The sequence below is a fragment of the Prionailurus bengalensis genome, chromosome D1 (assembly GCF_016509475.1).
Source record: "Prionailurus bengalensis isolate Pbe53 chromosome D1, Fcat_Pben_1.1_paternal_pri, whole genome shotgun sequence".
NCBI classification, from domain to species: Eukaryota; Metazoa; Chordata; class Mammalia; order Carnivora; family Felidae; genus Prionailurus; species Prionailurus bengalensis.
The window spans coordinates 16,483,671-16,499,716 of record NC_057346.1 but is presented as its reverse complement, the minus strand read 5'-3'; the positions used below and the strand labels follow the sequence as shown (position 1 = coordinate 16,499,716).

The 16,046-nt window shown below is 56.0% G+C and overlaps 1 protein-coding gene across 5 annotated transcripts in view; it reads left to right on the top strand.

The window, feature by feature from the left end:
- Positions 1 to 9,556: 9,556 nt before the first annotated feature.
- Positions 9,557 to 16,046, top strand: part of BCL9L (BCL9 like) — a 28,581-nt gene continuing 22,091 nt past the window's right edge. For 2 of the 5 annotated variants that reach the window (XM_043579542.1, XM_043579541.1), the window contains exon 1: positions 9,575 to 10,370. The gene's annotated coding sequence lies outside the window, so the exon portion shown is untranslated. Of the gene's footprint in view, positions 10,371 to 16,046 lie in introns of all 5 variants that reach the window. The other 3 variants (XM_043579544.1, XM_043579545.1, XM_043579546.1) reach the window with 2 other exon arrangements.

Below are 16,046 nucleotides of genomic sequence, written 5' to 3'. Positions count from 1 at the left end.
GGTAAACACCTTGAAGGACAAGATAAGGATCCCCCATCGTCTCCATGCGTAGAATGTCAGGCCAACTTAACAAGATGAAATGATCAAAGGTCCGTGTAAGACCTCAGCATTGTACAATGGTGAGGCTTAGAAGCAGTTCACGTGGAAAAAAAAAAAAAAAAGAAAGAAAGAAAAAAGAAAAAGAAAAGAAAAAAGAAAAAGCAGTTCGGGTGAAACAGAATCACAGAAATGAGGGGTTTAGTAAGTTCAGTCTGAGTCATCAGCATGATATGGTTGCCAAAGTAAATTCAATTTTAGGTCGTATTAATAGAGATACGGTATTTGGAATAAAGGAGAGGATTGACAGCCTTGCTTGACTCTAAGTTGGCCAGGTGTTATCATGGGAGTGAGGGTTTATTGAACTGGGAATATTTAGGTTGGGTAGGAGGAGAAAAGTCAGGAGTCATTGAAGCTCAAATAAGTGAAGGGTTATCATGAGGAGGAAGAACGAGTCTTACGTTTTGTGACCCCAGGAGGTAGCGCGTGCGGACTAATAAGGAAAGACCCCTGGGAGAGAGTTCAGCTCAAAGGAAGGAAAAACAAATGCTCATTCATAGGGCTGCCTGGCTGCCTCAGTCAGTAGAGCACATGACTCTTGATCTCAGGGTTGTAAGTTCAAGCCCCAGGTTGGGCCTAGACTTACTTTAAATACATGAAATAACTTTAATTAAAACCAAAAGCCAGGGTCACCTCGGTGGCTCAGTCGGTTAAGTGAATGTCTGACTCATCATTTCGGCTCAGGTCATGATCTCATGGTTCAGGAGATCAAGCCCCACATGGGGCTCTGTGCTGACAGCATGAAGGCTGCTTGGGATTCTCTCTTTCTCCCTGCCCCTCCCCCATTGGTGCACAAGCTCTCTCTCTCTCTCTCTCTCTCTCTCTCTCTCTCTCTCAAAATAAAGAAATAAACTTAAAAAAAAAAAACCCACAAATGTTCATAAATGGAACTGGCTTCCTTGGGAGACAGTAAGTTTCCCACGGCTGGAGGTGTTCAAGAAGACGGTGACTGATCCATTGCTTGCCAGGGCTGTTTGCTGAGCATCAGAAAGAACCTGAAGTAGGTAGTTGTTCTTTGGTGAGGCCCCTTCCCACCAAGATCTGTGATTCCATTGCTTTTCTTCGTTCCGTCCCCTTACTAAGCCCTTGCCCTCCCCTGGACCTGAGGTCAATCTCCTCTTTCTCCACAGGTCTCCCCGAGGATGCCGCGCTGATCACATCAGGTCCACATCTTTTAATTATTTAGCAACGTTTATTGTGTTTTAACTGTCTCCACCTCATAAGCTCCTTGAGGGCAGGTGCCTGTTAGAGGATCAAAACTTATCCATCTTTGACTGTTCCCAGCCTCCCTCTGCCTCCCCTCTCCCTGCCCCCACCCCAAGATAATTTTATCCCTCACCTGTTGTTGGCCATCTTGTCTAGGCCCACTCAGTTCCAGGGCTTTTGTGATACAGAGAACTGGAGGAATAGCCGGGGAGAAACAGGAGGCAGGAACCAAGCAGCTTCCTTGTGTGTTAGAATCTGGGTAACGGGTGAAAGAAACGGAAAATAAGGAAGCCTGACAGGCTAAGCCAGTCCATACGCTAAGGAGAAGAGATCGAGCAAAGAGAGGCAGCAAAGCTCTGTTGACTCCAGAGGACAGAGAGAGTCAGAGAGACAGGTAGCTGCTGCAAGGTGCAGCAGAAAACGGGGAAGGGAATTTGAGCAAGCGGCGTTGTAGGTCATGAACTGGAGCAGCCCGAAGAGATACAAGCGAAAATTGGGATTCCTTGTGGAAATTATTTTTGGTTGTGGGAAATTAGTTGGCGGGATCGCAGAATAGATTCAGGTTTCGTTTCCTGCAACTTCCGCGGGGTCCGGCACAGTGCGAGGGTGTGGGCACCCCGTGAGGCGGTACCCTAGTCCCAGCAGATGGGGTCCCGAGGCTGCGGGATTCTGCGAAACAGACTGGATCGTGAAGCTTCTTCCCTTACCTCAGAGTTACGTCTTGTAAAAACATTTCCTCATCTGGGACTTCAAGTTCCAAGTACCCTAGCAATTAGAAGGGGTTATGGGTCTTGACAGATGGGGAAAATAAGGCCCCCGGAAGTCCATCACAGAGCGGTTTCTGGAAGTCACAGAGCAGGCTTTAGGCCCTGCTGGGACTGAGGATATGCCTCGTTCAGGGGGTTGTCCACAATCCGGGGGTGCCATTTTTCCCTTGGGCCAGAGAGTTCCGTGCCTGTAAAGAGACTCATGATGAGACAGAAAAGGGGGGATGGGGGTGCCTGGGGCATCTGGGCACCCCTCCCTGTGTTCAGAGCTCTGCACCAGGCTCTGGGGGATGTCCAGATAAGAAGGCCAAGCCTGCCTTCCCAGATCTCGTGGCCTCCCAGGGAAATGAGCCAGACACAGGAAGAAGTCCAATGGAAAGTTGGAAGCAAATGCTACAGTGGTGTGGTGGAAAGGGTCTGGACTGGGAATCAGGAGGCCTGGGCATCGCTTCTAGCCGTTGCTCACCAGCCACGTGGTGTGGGGCAAGTCCTTTCCCCACTCTGGGCCTCAGTTTCCTTTCTTGCGAACATTCTATCTCTTAAAAACAAAAGCTCTGGAGTGCTACACTTGAGAGCAAATTAATGCGGCAACTAAATGTATCCTATGTGTGCTCCCTGCCCCCATGCTGGCTCCTCCCAGCACCGTCTTAGAAAGGCTCTTGCCTTCAGTTGATGGCAGAAATTAAATGTTCCCAGCACTCAGAATTGCCAGGCGATGGGGCTCCTGGGTGGCTCAGTCGTTTAAGTGGCCAGCTCTTGTTTTCGGCTCAGGTCATGATCCCACAGGTTTGTGAGTTCGAGCCCCATGTCGGACTCTGCTGATAGCGTGGAGCGTGCTTGGGATTCTCTCTCCTCGCTCTCTCAAAAATAAAATAAATAGGGTGTGTCTGGGTGGCTCAGTCAATTAAATGTCCGATTTCAGCTCAGGTCACGGTCTTGCAGTTTGTGAGTTCGAGCCCCACGTCCGGCTCTGTGCTGACAGCTCAGAGCCTGGAGCCTGCTAGGGATTCTTTGTCTCCCTCCCTCTCTGCCCCTCCCCCATCGCGGTCTGTCTCTCAAAAATGAATAAACGTTGTTATAAAAAAAATTAAAATAAACATTGAAGGAAAAAAAAAAAAACCTGCTAGTCAACGTGTACGGTGAGGGGTTGGAGATGGCTTTCTCTGGGCCCCTGCTTGTGGTAGCCTCTCCAGGGCTTCTGAATGCTGCTATCCCTCCCCAAGCCCACCAGAGTTAAGTGAGTATTTCTCTCTTAACTAACCAAGCCTTCTATTTAATTGCTATCTTCTTGATAAAGAGCCTGAAGATAAACTCCAACCCTCTTGATTTCCATTTGAAAAAACTAAGGCCCAGAGACTGGGTGTGACTAGGCCAAGGTCACATACTCTAGATTCTCAGGTTAGTCCTCTTTCTTTTGGGACTTGGAAAATTTATTAGAAATGGGTTGTTTGGGGGAGAGCTGGCTGGCTCGGTCGGTAGAGCGTGCGACTCTTGATCTTGGGGTTGTGGGCTCTTAAAAGATAAAATCTCAAAGAAAGTCAGAAAAATAAAAAATAAAATCTTAAAAAAAAATTTTTTTTAATGTTTTATTTTATTTTTGAGACAGAGAGAGACAGAGCACGAGTGGGGGAGGGTTAGCGAGAGAGGGAGACACAGAATCCGAAGCAGGCTCCAGGCTCTGAGCTGTCTATCTCTATCAGCACAGAGCCCGACGCGGGGCTCGAACTCACAGACGGTGAGATCGTGACCTGAGCCCAAGTCGGAAGCTCAACTGACTGAGCCACCCAGGCGCCCAAAAAAAAAAAAAAAAAAAAAAAAAAATCTTAAAAAAGAAATGGGTTGTTTGGGAGTGCAGCCTTAGAGATCCCCCCCCCCCCAACATCTGGTGAGGTCCCTTGTTGGAATCCTGTTCTATCTTTAGGCCTCCAGTGAGATGTGCTGTTCACATGGGCGGAACCACACCTTAGGCTAGAGCAAGTCTCAGCTCAGATGTTGCTCCCAAGCCGGAAACTTTCCAGACTCCCAAGTCCAGGATAGGTGTCTCTCCGAGATGCTCCCCAAGGCTTCGTGACAATGAACTGAGATCACTTGTTCACGTATCCATCCATCCCCACCTAGACTGCAGGCTCTGAGGGTGACACATCTGTCTTGTTCCCTAACATATACTCATCGTCTCATCCAGTGCCCAGTGCATAGTAGGTCCTCAAAAATGGTTTTTGAATGAATAAGTCCATGGGTTGGTCAGGGAAGGATTCCGGGAGGAAAAGGGAAATGTTGAGTCAGTCAGGGTCCCTGTGTGCATGAAGTGCCCATAGAAAAAGGAATTCTTGGGGCGCCCAGGTGGCTCAGTCGGCCTGACTCTTCATTTCGGCTCAGGTCACGAGTTGGGCTCCCGGCAGTGAGCTCGGAGCCTGCTTGGGATTCTCTCTTTCTCTCTCTGCCCCTCCTGCCCCTTACATGCATGCACTTTCTGTCTCTCTCTCTCCAAAACAAATAAATAAACATGAAAAAGAAAGAGAAAGAAAGAAAGAAAGAAAGAAAGAAAGAAAGAAAGAAAGAAAGAAAGAAAGTCTTAGAGGATAATGGGAAATGGGGAGAGGGAGGGAAGTGAGCCAATTGAAAGGAACGGCAAAAAAGAAGGAAGGAAGCCCTCGAGAACAAGGCCTTCAATAACCTGGAAGGGCTTGGGGTGGAGGGGAGGAAGGGTCTCAAGCCCTGAGGGGGATAAGGGGAAGCGGTTGTGAGCACCTAGAATCCCTCAAGAGGGATTCTTTTATGAGGAGAAACCCAGAGGGCCACTTGGCTGGAGGGGAGGGAAGCTGAGGTGTGCCAGGGTAGCTGGTAGGAGCTCGGAAGCCTGACTACAGGTTTGAATATGATGCTGGGGTCCAGAGGGAATGGGAGTTCTGGGAAGGCTGGGGGCACAAGAAGAAAAAGAAGGTGAGGAGCAGCGCCCCACGATTGACCTCCTCTATTAGGTTGAGACAGAGCCTATGTCTTCACTCCCCCCTTCCTCTTCCAGGTCCCTGGGCACCTGAGACCCGCGAGTGGAGTCCCCGAGGGCAAAGATCTGGAAGTGGCTGAGGCAGCCCGCTGAGTGAGGGGGACATGGCAGGGCCTGTGGGAGTTCCCTGCTTCCACGAGCTCTCCCAGAGGATTCTGTTTCCCTCCGGAAGTGTTCTTCGCGCAGGAGGAGTCCTCTAACTGTCTGCAAAGTCTTTCCACCCATCCCCACCGGTGCGGCGCGCAGCTTCCGCCTGCAACTGCTAGGCCAGATCTAGCCACCAGGGGGCAAAAAAGCGGCCCCTAGGTCGGTGTCCCTCCACGTCCCCACCCACACACACCTGAGGGCCAAGATGGGCGGTGCCTCACCTGGCTCCCACACGGAGTCGGCTAGCTCCGTTAACCCCTTCCTGCCTGGCCTGGTTTACTTTGCTCGGGCAGAGTCATTCAGAGCCGAACTGGAAGGCAAATCTGATGGCGCAGGGGGTGTTGCCCGAGAAAGGGGCTAGGGTGGAGGTGAAGTCAGGGTTTCCAGTTACTCAGGCCCCTGTTCCAGCCGGGGCTGGCGGAGGCTACCATTCCCTGCCTCAGTTGGGCAGCTACCTCCGCAGAAAGGTGAAGGAGCCCCCTGGAGGCAAAAGAGGCACGGGTTGTGGTCACCCGCGCTGGGCCTCACAGAGGATACAGAGAATGCTGGGGCAGCCACAGAACCCAGACTTCCGGGTTCTCACGAGCCTTCTGTCGGCCGGGGACCTTTGTAACGACTGGTGGGTCGGGTAGTGGGGGGAGGGCAGCCGAAGAGTGGAGGGAGAGACACAGAGGACTGGGGTGGCGGGAGTGTAGACGGTTAAGATTTGGCAGCAGAATGGGCCAGATTTCGCAGCTCTCGGGTGCCGGGTTTTGTGTATCTCTCCTCGAGTACCAGGCAACCTTCCAGGGCTCTGACCAGCCCAGATCCCGAGACTGCGTTCCGGGCCACAAGGTGTTAAACAGTGGTGGGAGTGGGGTCCGGAGTCTCCTCCCTCCTCCCTCCCTCCCAGCGTCACCACCTCCGAGTCCACCAGGCTGGCACTCAAGGAGTTAAGTCTGCCCGCAATCTGCAAGACTGGAGCCGGGGAGGGGGAGGAGGGGGGGCGAGGAGAGGGGGAGTGGAGGAGAAGGGGGAAACAGACTGCAGGGAGACAGCGCCAGGAACCCCCTCCCCAGGGACCTGGCCCCTGGGCCCCCAGCCCCAAAAGAGGCCCTGCCCTCCCCGGGGTCGTGCTCTCTTCCCCCGCCCTGCCTCCGCCCTCCAGCTTTGTGTCCCCAGGAGGGTGGGCTGCAGGATTTCCAGCCAAGCCTTGGCTGCCTGCTCAGTTTTTCCAAACCCTCCAGTCGGGGAAGGCGGGAGCCCTGTCAGGATAAGAGTCCCTCCCCCACTGCCCCTGCCGGCCCCCTCACCCAGGCTCCTTTTTCCTGCCCCCGCACCTTTCCCAAACTTCTTTCCCTTTCCACCCTGGCCCCTGCGCCCCCTATCCCCACCTCTTTTGGCTCCCAAGTTCCAAGTTCAGGTTCGAGGGGCCAGGTGGGTCCCACAATCCCGGCGAGGCGCTGGTAAAGCCAAACTCTGCAGGCCGACACTGAGACCTGCTGGGCGCCCGCCCGACTCCCAGCCTGGCGCCCGCCCCATCCCAAGACGTGGCCCCAGGTCCACCGGGGAAGGTGGCCCAGGGGTCTCCCGCCCGGGGGTGGAGGTGGTGCTGGGGGAGCCGGCAGAGCTGGGCAGCGGGCTCTGGTGCGGCTGGTGCCAGACCTTGGGGCACGCTTCGAGGAGGGGGCAAAGTGTTCCGAGCGCTGGCACGGTTCTGTCCAGCAGGTCTATTATATAATAATCACCATCTATCAGGAAGCCAGGCAGCTGGAGTGAGTGGGGAAGCCAGGATGCCCGGATCTGCTCTTCCTCCAGGCCCAGGAAGGTGTCTCCACCAAGATAGGGGTGTGGGCGCAGCCCAGAAGTAAAATGATGTAGGGGTCTAGGGGCAAGCGAGGGGCCCTGGGCAGTCCGCAGGCGGCCCGAGAACCCCGCCCCAGAACTCTGATTGACAGTGCTCTGAGCCAATGATTGAAGCCACTGTAGGGCTCAAAGTTAACCCTTTCTTGGGTCGTCAGTTCCTTTAGGGGATAGAGTGCCTTCCCAAGAACTGTTCTTCAGTCCTGAATTCCTCCCATCGGTACGAGGTTGGTGAGGAGTCTCAGCTGGAACCGACTTTCGTCCTAATCACTTCACGAGGTAATCTCAGATAATATGCAGCCCTAGAGCCGCCCTCCTCACTCCCCCTCCGCCTCCAGCCCCAAAGTAAATTGTATTCCATGATACGGTTGTGTGTGTACATTCTGTGGTTGCAGAGACAGGCCCGCATGGCACTGTCGCACCCACACTGCTCCATGAGCAAGCACCTTCACTCACCTCTACCCGTGCTGGCACTTCCACCGACACTCGCTGACACACCTGTGACACTCCTCGTGACACGGTGACACACAGATACACGGAAACACCTGGTGATTCCCCGAGTTCGCCAGTAGAGGGAGCCGCTCGATTCCGGCAGTGGGCCGCCGGCCCCTCTCCTCTCCTCGCTCGCTCCAGGGTTCCACCCAGAACTCGTGGCTGCTCGGAGCTCAGCTCCGCATCCCGACCTGGAACCTACGCTGGGGCAATGAGTCACAGCCCCACCCAGGGGAGCGCTCTACATGGCTGCTCCACAGGACATGCCGAATACGCTTGAACTTACTGTGTACCACATTTAACAGACCTCTTACAACACAGTTCTCACTCCTGCGAACAGTTTTCTGGACCTCCTGTGAACCGGGCATTGTGCCAAACGGATCATAACAAGCCCATGTGGTTTGTCATGTATGTAAGGGGAGACTGATCCACACAAATGGGGTGGGCCCTTCCTTCTAACCAGCACGCTGTCTGAGAAATGGCCCTTTTGCCTTGGTGGCTCACGTATATCCACAGGACCCTGGAGAGAGGAGAGGAAATTAGCCTACTGCCTAGGCTCTAGGATCTTTCAAACCTGAGCCCAGTTTCTCTGGGCTTCAGTCTTCTTTTCCTTTAAGTGGGAATACCTACCTCATGAGGTTGTGATGATTCAACTCCTGACCCAGCTTGGTGTTTGGCACAGCAGTTAGTAGGCACTTGGGGGAGTTTTGTTGATTGGATCAAAACATGATCTAGAGATAATGTGCATGAAAATGATTTGTAAACCGATGTGAGGCTCACACAGGGGTTATCTGTTTTTGAGGGTTTGTCCCTCATCTCCACCTGTGCCTCCTCAGACCTTGCCCAGGCCCCAGCTGCTGGCACTATCAACCCACCAAATAAGTGTTTACGAAAGCCCTGCTATGAGCCCAGCATTTGAGTGCTGTGGGGAATGTAGAGGCATAGAAAGCATGGTCTGGGCCCTCAATCTTTTGGGGCAACCAAACATATATACAGGAGAAACAAAACGTTAAGTAAGCACTCGGTTGAGTGGCATAGATGTAAGGAGAGGTAGTCAGGAGAGAGGGCGGTCTGTAAGGACTAGAGCTATCTGGGGACCATCTGTTCGAAGGGGAAGAGAGAGGGCAGTGGAACTGAATATCAGGAGCAAACAGGTTTGCTGGTCTTCTTTCTGAAGCAGCCCCTGCTTGTTACTTGTTGGTATTAATTTTAGGTGGGAGCAGTGGGATACAGGGGAAGTGTCCTGGGATAAGGAGACCTGAATTCCACTTCTGGGCTTCTCACGTTCTAGCCGTATAAACCTGAGGAGGTCCTTAACAAATGCAAGTCTCAGTTTCCTCACCGATATAATGGGGCCATAACATCTTTCTCACGGGCTTGTGGTGAACACCGAAATCACATTGGTGAAATGCTTTTTAAAAGGGCTTTACAATTTCTTTTTCATTGCATCTATCCTCCTGTAGGGTCTTGTGTGTGTGTGTGTGTGTGTGTGTGTGTGCACGTGCACCCACGCGTGGAGCACTTTGAGATTAGGAGAGAGTTCTTTTGCGAAGACAAAGATTTTGCTTCCACAAACATTTTCTTAGCATTCACTTTGGGCTGAGGACTGAGATGAAAAAACTCAGTCTATGTCCTCAAGGACCTCATGATCTACTAGGAAAGAAAGATGAATAAAGAGATGCTCAGTGCATAATGAATGTGGGTGGGTACAGTGAAAAGGGGACCCAGTATTTGTGTGTGTGTGTGTGTGTGTGTGTGTGTGTGTGTGTGTGTGTGTGTGTTGGGGGTTGCGGGAAGTCCAGGCAACTCCCACTCCTTCCAATCAGTGTAGATTGGAGGGTAGGTTTGTCAAATCTCTCTGTTGCCTGGGATGTTGTTGGGGCGTCTCGTGCCCAGTCCTCAGGAATGGGGAGGAGAGAAGGGTAGAAACCCCCTCCCCGCCCCCGGGCCAACCTGCCTCCCGCTAGCCAGCCGGCCGGGCGCCTTACCGAGTCAGACCACTGGGAGGCTGGGGGAGCCGGGTTGGGCGAGGAGGCGAGCGAGATGGGGGAGCTCTTATTTTGACAGGGGCCTCTCCGGGCTCTGGTATGAAGGCAGAAGGAGGCAGCCAGAGAGCCCCGATGCTTATTCAGGCTGGGGAGAGGAGCCGAGTGGAGGGGCGAGCGAGGCTCCGGCAGCGCAGGGGAGCCCGGGGAGGCGGCGGCGCGCGGCGGAGCCAGTGGCCGGACATGCCCCGGACCCGGGGCCGCTGCACCACCGCCGCCGCCCGGAGCCAGCCGGACGGACGCCCGCACGCCTGGGTCCCCCGGCGCCGCGCCGCCCGGGGGCTGCGACCCGGACCCTCGGCGTCCGACCAACAATAAGCGCCCAGACAGCCCCCTCCCCGCCCCGCGCCCGCCGTCCCCGCGGGCCTCGGGGAAAGTGAAAGGAGGAGGCGAAGGAAGGGAGGAAGGAAGCAAGGAAGGAAGGAAGGAAGGGAGGAGGAGCAGGAGCCGGAGCCCTGAGGTTCGGGGCCGAGACCCCAGCCCCGAGCCCCGGGCCGGGCGGGTGTGCACGCTCTCCCGCCGGTGTCCGGCGCCCAAGACCATGCTCGGCGGTTGGGAGGCAGGAACCCAGGCGCCCAGAGACCCCCGGATACCCTCTCCCGGCCCGGGCTGGTATTGAGATCAAGGCATCCAGCATCAAAAGATCACCGCCTGCCCGCCCCCCTCCGCACCTCCAACTGGCAACCCGGAGCACCCCAATCCAGTCACCGACCCTGACCTGGTCATGGTGTCCAGCTCCGGCCTGGCGTGAGGACCCCCGACCGGCGCGAGGTGAGGGGTGGGCTGGGGCCGAGGGCGAAAGTCATGCCAGGCAGGCAGAGGCGCGAGGAGGGAGATCCAGTTCGAACTGGGAAGGGGGAACACAGTCTGATTGTTGCCCTCTGGCACGCACCCCTAGGCTGTTTAAGGGGTGGGGGACGCCCTCAGGGTTTGTGGTGGCTACTCTTGGGCCCCCAATCAGGTTGGCAGCCCCAGAGCTCAGGGGGGAGGGCTTAGGGGCAATAAGGGGACCCTGCCACCCTAGCGCAGAGAACAAGGCCGGCCTTGGGCCAGCTGGAGCAGCAACCCTGCCCTGGGGGCTTCTGGGAGATGTAGTCCCCCTCCCAGGCTCACCAACCCCTTGGGTCTCAGCACCCCAGCACTCCTCCCCTGGCTAATGGGAGCCTCCAGAAAGAGGTACATTGGGATTGGGGATTGCTGGGGTTACCCTCTGCCCCCAAGCAGTGCCTAGGTGCAGCAGGGGCTGTGACTGGAGGAGTCTCCCGGCCAAGGATTCTCAGTGGTGTGGGCTTGGCTGGGGGGTGGGGCAGTCGCACAGTTCCTTGGAGGTGTCCCTGCTCTGCTAAGGGGAGGCTCCCTCTGCCTTGGTCCCCCCGGAGACCGTGGGGGAGGAATATGGGGAAGAGAAGTGAGGCTTAGGGCTTCTCACTTGTCTGGGGGTATGTCCTATCCCAGAGCTACTGGAATTTGGTTTCAGGAGACACTAAGTCTACTCTCCCCTTCTCCCTCTTGGGAGCAGAGAAAGAGAGTGTCCCTCACAGTCTGGGAGTCTGGAGGGTGTCTCTCTGGAGCAGTGAAGCCAGGATCTGCTTCTGTCTGTCTGTCCAGCCTCCTTCCTTCCGGGTTTTTCTGACACCCCTCCTCCCTCCTCCTTCAGTCTGTCTGCTGCTTGGGGTGTGTGTCTGTGTCTGGGTGTGGGGGGGGGGTGCTCTGCTGCAGAGAGAAAAAGTGTTGCTTGGGAAAGGTGAGCTGGGCATGTGACTGAGCCATGGGATAGGGGGCTTGAGGCCCGCTTGATCTTTGGCCTTGGTTTCCTGTTTTACCTAGGAAAGCTGTCTGCACACTGTATCAGCTGGAATCCTACTGATGCCTCTGGGCAGCTCTCTGAGTGAGACCTCCAGGGTGGGTGGGCTTCCACTGCCCCGGTTCTCCCTGCTCCTCAGCCTCTCCAGCAAGCAGCCACTTCTGTTGGGCCTGGCTTTTCTGCTGCCCCCCACAACCCCCCCAGCACCATCTCGCCTTCTCTGGGTCAAGACCATGCTTTCGTGGCCCCAGGGGAAGAGCGTGATTAGGCCCTGTCTTTCTGGTGTCATCTGTGAATTGTCTGCTGATAGAAGCCTCAGGACCCAGTGAGAATGGGCAGTGAGAATGGGCAAGGAAGGTGAGGGGCCGAGGAAGTCTGGTAAGGGAGGAAGGTGCTCACTCCCCTAAGAGATCAGGCTCCTTGGCCTTGGAGAACCCGGTCTGGTTCTCGCCGCCTCCCTCCAGAGGTTCTCTGCTTACCTGTGTTGTTCTTGATTAGGGGAAGGGGAGCTTAATGTTTCCGAAGGTGCTGGTCAGGGATAGAATGGCATAATCTTAGATCCAGAGTAACTCTTATGCTTGGGATAGCAGGGGCCCTACGGCTGGAGATGGGTCGTGGAGGTCCATGTGGAGGTTCAAAAGGAGTCTTTAACTACTGGGGTTGAGGGTCAAGGCGGGAAGAGATTACAGAGTCCTGGAGAGGGATTGGTGGTCCACAGAAATCTGGGGCTAGCACAGCAGTGGTAACGTGGGGTCCAGTGAACTTGCTTATTGAACCTGTGCTGGGCACCCGTGCCTGTCCGGGGAGTTCCCGCCCCCCGCCCCCACCCCAGTGTCTGGGTACCTGGGTTAAGCGGGAGCCCTGGGCTGGGGACTCGACTTCCATGAATGAGCAGGGCAGTAGCCTTCTGGGCAGAGGCCTAGTGGGTGGCAGTGTCGACTCAGCCAGGGCTGGAATGCCTGGCACCTGCTTTAGATTAAAGGAGATGCCTGCAAAGGGGGGATGCCTGCCTGTGGGGGAGTGGCTGGGACGGAGCTCCGTGGAGCCCAGGAGTGGGGTGGAAGGAAGGGACCAGCGCTGCAGGTAGCAGAAGCTCTGGCAGGAGCGGAAGGGGCCAGCGGTCACCCAGCTCTGCAGCCCCTCCTCCAGGGAGTCTGAGACAGGAGCTGGGGGCACCCCCACACTGCCTTTGGCGCCACAGGCTGAACTTCTGCCCCAGCGCCCAGGGGACGGGGCAGCTGCAGGGAGCCAGGGTGTCTGAGTGTCCCGTCTCCCCAGGACCGGGAAAAGCCAGCAAGGAGGTGGGGGGCACTTTGGAGTTCTTGTTGTCCTGATGCCATGCTTGCTCTTCTAGGGCTCCTTGGTTGCTGGTAGTGAGGCACCCCAAGAGCCTGGCATCCAGGGGTGACGGGGAAATGGCATCCCTTCCTTGCGCCAGGAGCCCTGGGCGCTGCCCGGGTGCTGACCCGGGGGGGAGGGGGCAGAGGGGGATGGCACCGTGGGAAAGTGGGCAGCCGTGGGAGCCAAGCGGGTACAGGCTGGGTGCCGCGGGCAGGGAGCCTCTGCCAGGCCCGCTCTCCCTGGGGTGGGGCTGGCTGTTCCAGGGACTGGCTCAACCTGTTGAGCGCCCGGCTGCTGTAGTTTGGCATCTCTGCCCCTGCCTGCCAGCCCTGGCAGCTGCCCACCCTTAGCCACACTGTAGGGGCTGCCCCCCGGGGATCTGGGAAAAGGAGGCTCTGAGTGGCCAAGGGGCCGGGATGGGGCTGGTGGAGGCTCACCCAGAGAGTCCTAAGTTTCCCCAGGTCCTGTCCTTTATCTACTAGAGCTGGGGCTAGAGCCCATTGGAGGGCTAGGTAGCCAGAGGCTGGGAGCTGAGGGTCTCAGTGGAGGACGCCCCCAGGACGCCCCCATACTAGCACTCTTGAGGTGCTGCATGTCACTTGGATGGGCGGCCCTAAAGGCAGCCTGGAGTTACTGCCTGGAATTTCCTCTGCCGGGTGCCAGGGCCAGGCCTCCAGAGCCCCACCCCCAGCCTGGCCTGACCTCCCCTCCCTGGGAGAGAACTGCCGACTTTCCCCAGAGGTTGGGGGAGGGGCATGGAGGGCATTCTGCTGCCCTGGGAGGAAAGGGGTGACTTCCTGGGTGCGGGGGTGTGTTGTACTCCCTCAGTCTCCCCAAAGCGTCCTCCCCTCCCCCCCCCATGAAGAAGAGGGAAGCTCCTGGTTCCCAGGCAGCTGTCTCCCACCCTGCTCTGAGTATGGGGAGGCTCGGGTCCCAGGAAAGATCTCTGAGCCCTGCAGGGCCTAGCTATCCCCCCACCTTCTCGGACCCCTTAGCTTTGGGCCCACCTTGGGGCTCTGCTAGCTGGTGGAGAAGGGCAGCCAGGGGGCTACTCTGTAGGGGAGAAGGTGTTTACCACTGCCCATAATTGGGGGAAGTGGGCACAGGCAGCTTCCCTCTTCCTCTCACTCCTCAGGGGAGGGGTGGCCTCCCTGTCTTCTTACTTTTTCAGTCAGTGGCCAAAGGGGAGCCCTCTCCTTTTTTGCCTCCTTTCCACCCCAGGCCCTTCCTGCTTGGTCCTGGAGCACCTGCCCCTCCTAACCTTGGTGTCTCTTCTAGGCCCCCTTCTCCCAGAGGAGGCTGGGATTCCCTCTGTCCAACCCCCTCCTCCAAAGGGCTGGTGGCCCTGCACCGGCCTGTCTTCCCCTCCCCCTTACTCCCCCCCCCCCCCAGCCTCAACTGGGAATGGCCCTGAATCCAGCATTTCCAGCATTTCGAAACCAAGATTGTTTTGAAATCCCTGAGTACTTCTCCACCCCCCTCTGCCTCCCCTCCTCCCCACTAGCCCAGAACTTAGTCCTCTAATCTGACCTCACGCTGTGCATTGCCAGGGTATGTGTGTGTGAGTTTGAGTGCTAACACTCAGCCACGTGCATACTACTCTGTGTGTGTGCGTGCGCGTGCACGCCAGTGTATGTGTGTATCCCACTGTGGGTGTATCTTCTGTCAGCAGTTCTGTGTGACTGGCCCATGTGTTTTGTGATTCTTGAGATCTCCTCATTCTCTATGAGGATGGCAGCCTCTGTGGGTTTTGAGCCATTCTTAGGGAGTTTGGGGTTACTTTTTAGGAGGTATCTCGGATGTGTGTCTTTGGGAATTGTGTCCGTGTCTCAGTTGCACCTACGGGGAGTATCTGTAAGGAGTGGGTATGCCTGGGGTTGTGTCTCTTTGATGAGTGTACGTGTGTGGATGTGTGTGCGTTTGTGCACGTGTGTGCTCTGCTTCTGTTCTCACTTCTCTCCTCCTCCCTTTGAACATGTCTGGGGTGTGTCGTCACAGGTCTCCCTGCAGCGACCTGGGACATGGAGTCCTCTGTCCCTTGATAGGGAGGTTTCCTGGAGTGGGGCCAAGGCTTCTGGTCCTTGGAGAGAAAGTGGTGGAGTGGGGAGACTTTGGGATAAACTATCCCCAGGGCTGGCCTCTCTTCCTCTGCCCCTCGCAGATGCCCAGCATCTTGAGCGATCCCCAAACTATCAGTGCACCGTCTTCTTGACCTGATGATACGGTGGTGGCTGTCACAGGGAGGCCCGGTGCCCGAAAGGACTAGGAAAGGGGATTACCCCTCTACCCCAGTCACTTCCTTCCCGCAGGGATGAGGAACATCCAGCCATATCAGACCTGGGAGCTTGGTGGTGGCTAATTTAAGATTCAGGAAAGTTGACTTCTCTGGCTAGGGGCAGACAGTAAAATGACACAAGACGTTTGTGTTTCCCACCTTCACAGAAGACAGAAGGGGCTGGAATCCTAGGGGTGTGATGTTTCACCCCAGAAATATGAGGCATTGGGGGTGGGGCCAGCTGCCATTGTAGCTCGGATCCTGGGAAGTCCTTCCTGATGTTGAATCTTATCCGTCCCTTCTGCAGTTAGACTGTGCTCTGCAGTGGGGCGGGGAGGGGGTGGTGGTGCCAGAGGGGCTGTTTTTTGGTTTTTGGGGTGTTTTTTTTGGCTAAAGCAAGGGTGGTGATAGCAGAGTTATGTTGTTATGTCAGCCTGGGATGCAGGCACTGGAAACCCTGATGTCTCGCTATGACTCAGTTTCTCATCCTGGGATCTCTGGCTACAGTTGGATGCTTCCCTCCAGGAGCACTTGGGTCAAATCAGTGAGGAAGAAGAGGGCCACGGCAGGGGCTGTTTGTAGGAGTCAAGGGCCTGTGGAGACAGCAGCAGGAGGTAGGCAGAAGGATAAGCTGTCCTTTCCCCCCACCCCCATGGCCTCTGGTCCCAGGACACAGTGGGAGGAAGGGAGGGGTAGAGGCACAGGTTGGTACAGTGCTCAGTGACCCAGCAAGGGGAGGGCTTTGGCAAGGAATTTTCGGTTTGTTTCTCAATCTCTGTCTCTGAGACACGCACACACACGTCACCGCAGACACCTTCAGGAGATGAGCCTAGAAAAGTCACCCAGGTGGCGGTAGGGCAGGGTGCTACCAGATGGGGCTATGTGCAACCAGCTTCATTCTGGCAGAAACTCTACACTTGCCCCCCTTGAACTGGAAGTTGAGCTCAACTGGAAGTCTCCTACCCAACTCCCCCATCCTGGGCCTGGGAACAACACAGTCCGGACAGGGTTAAGTCTGGTTGGCAGG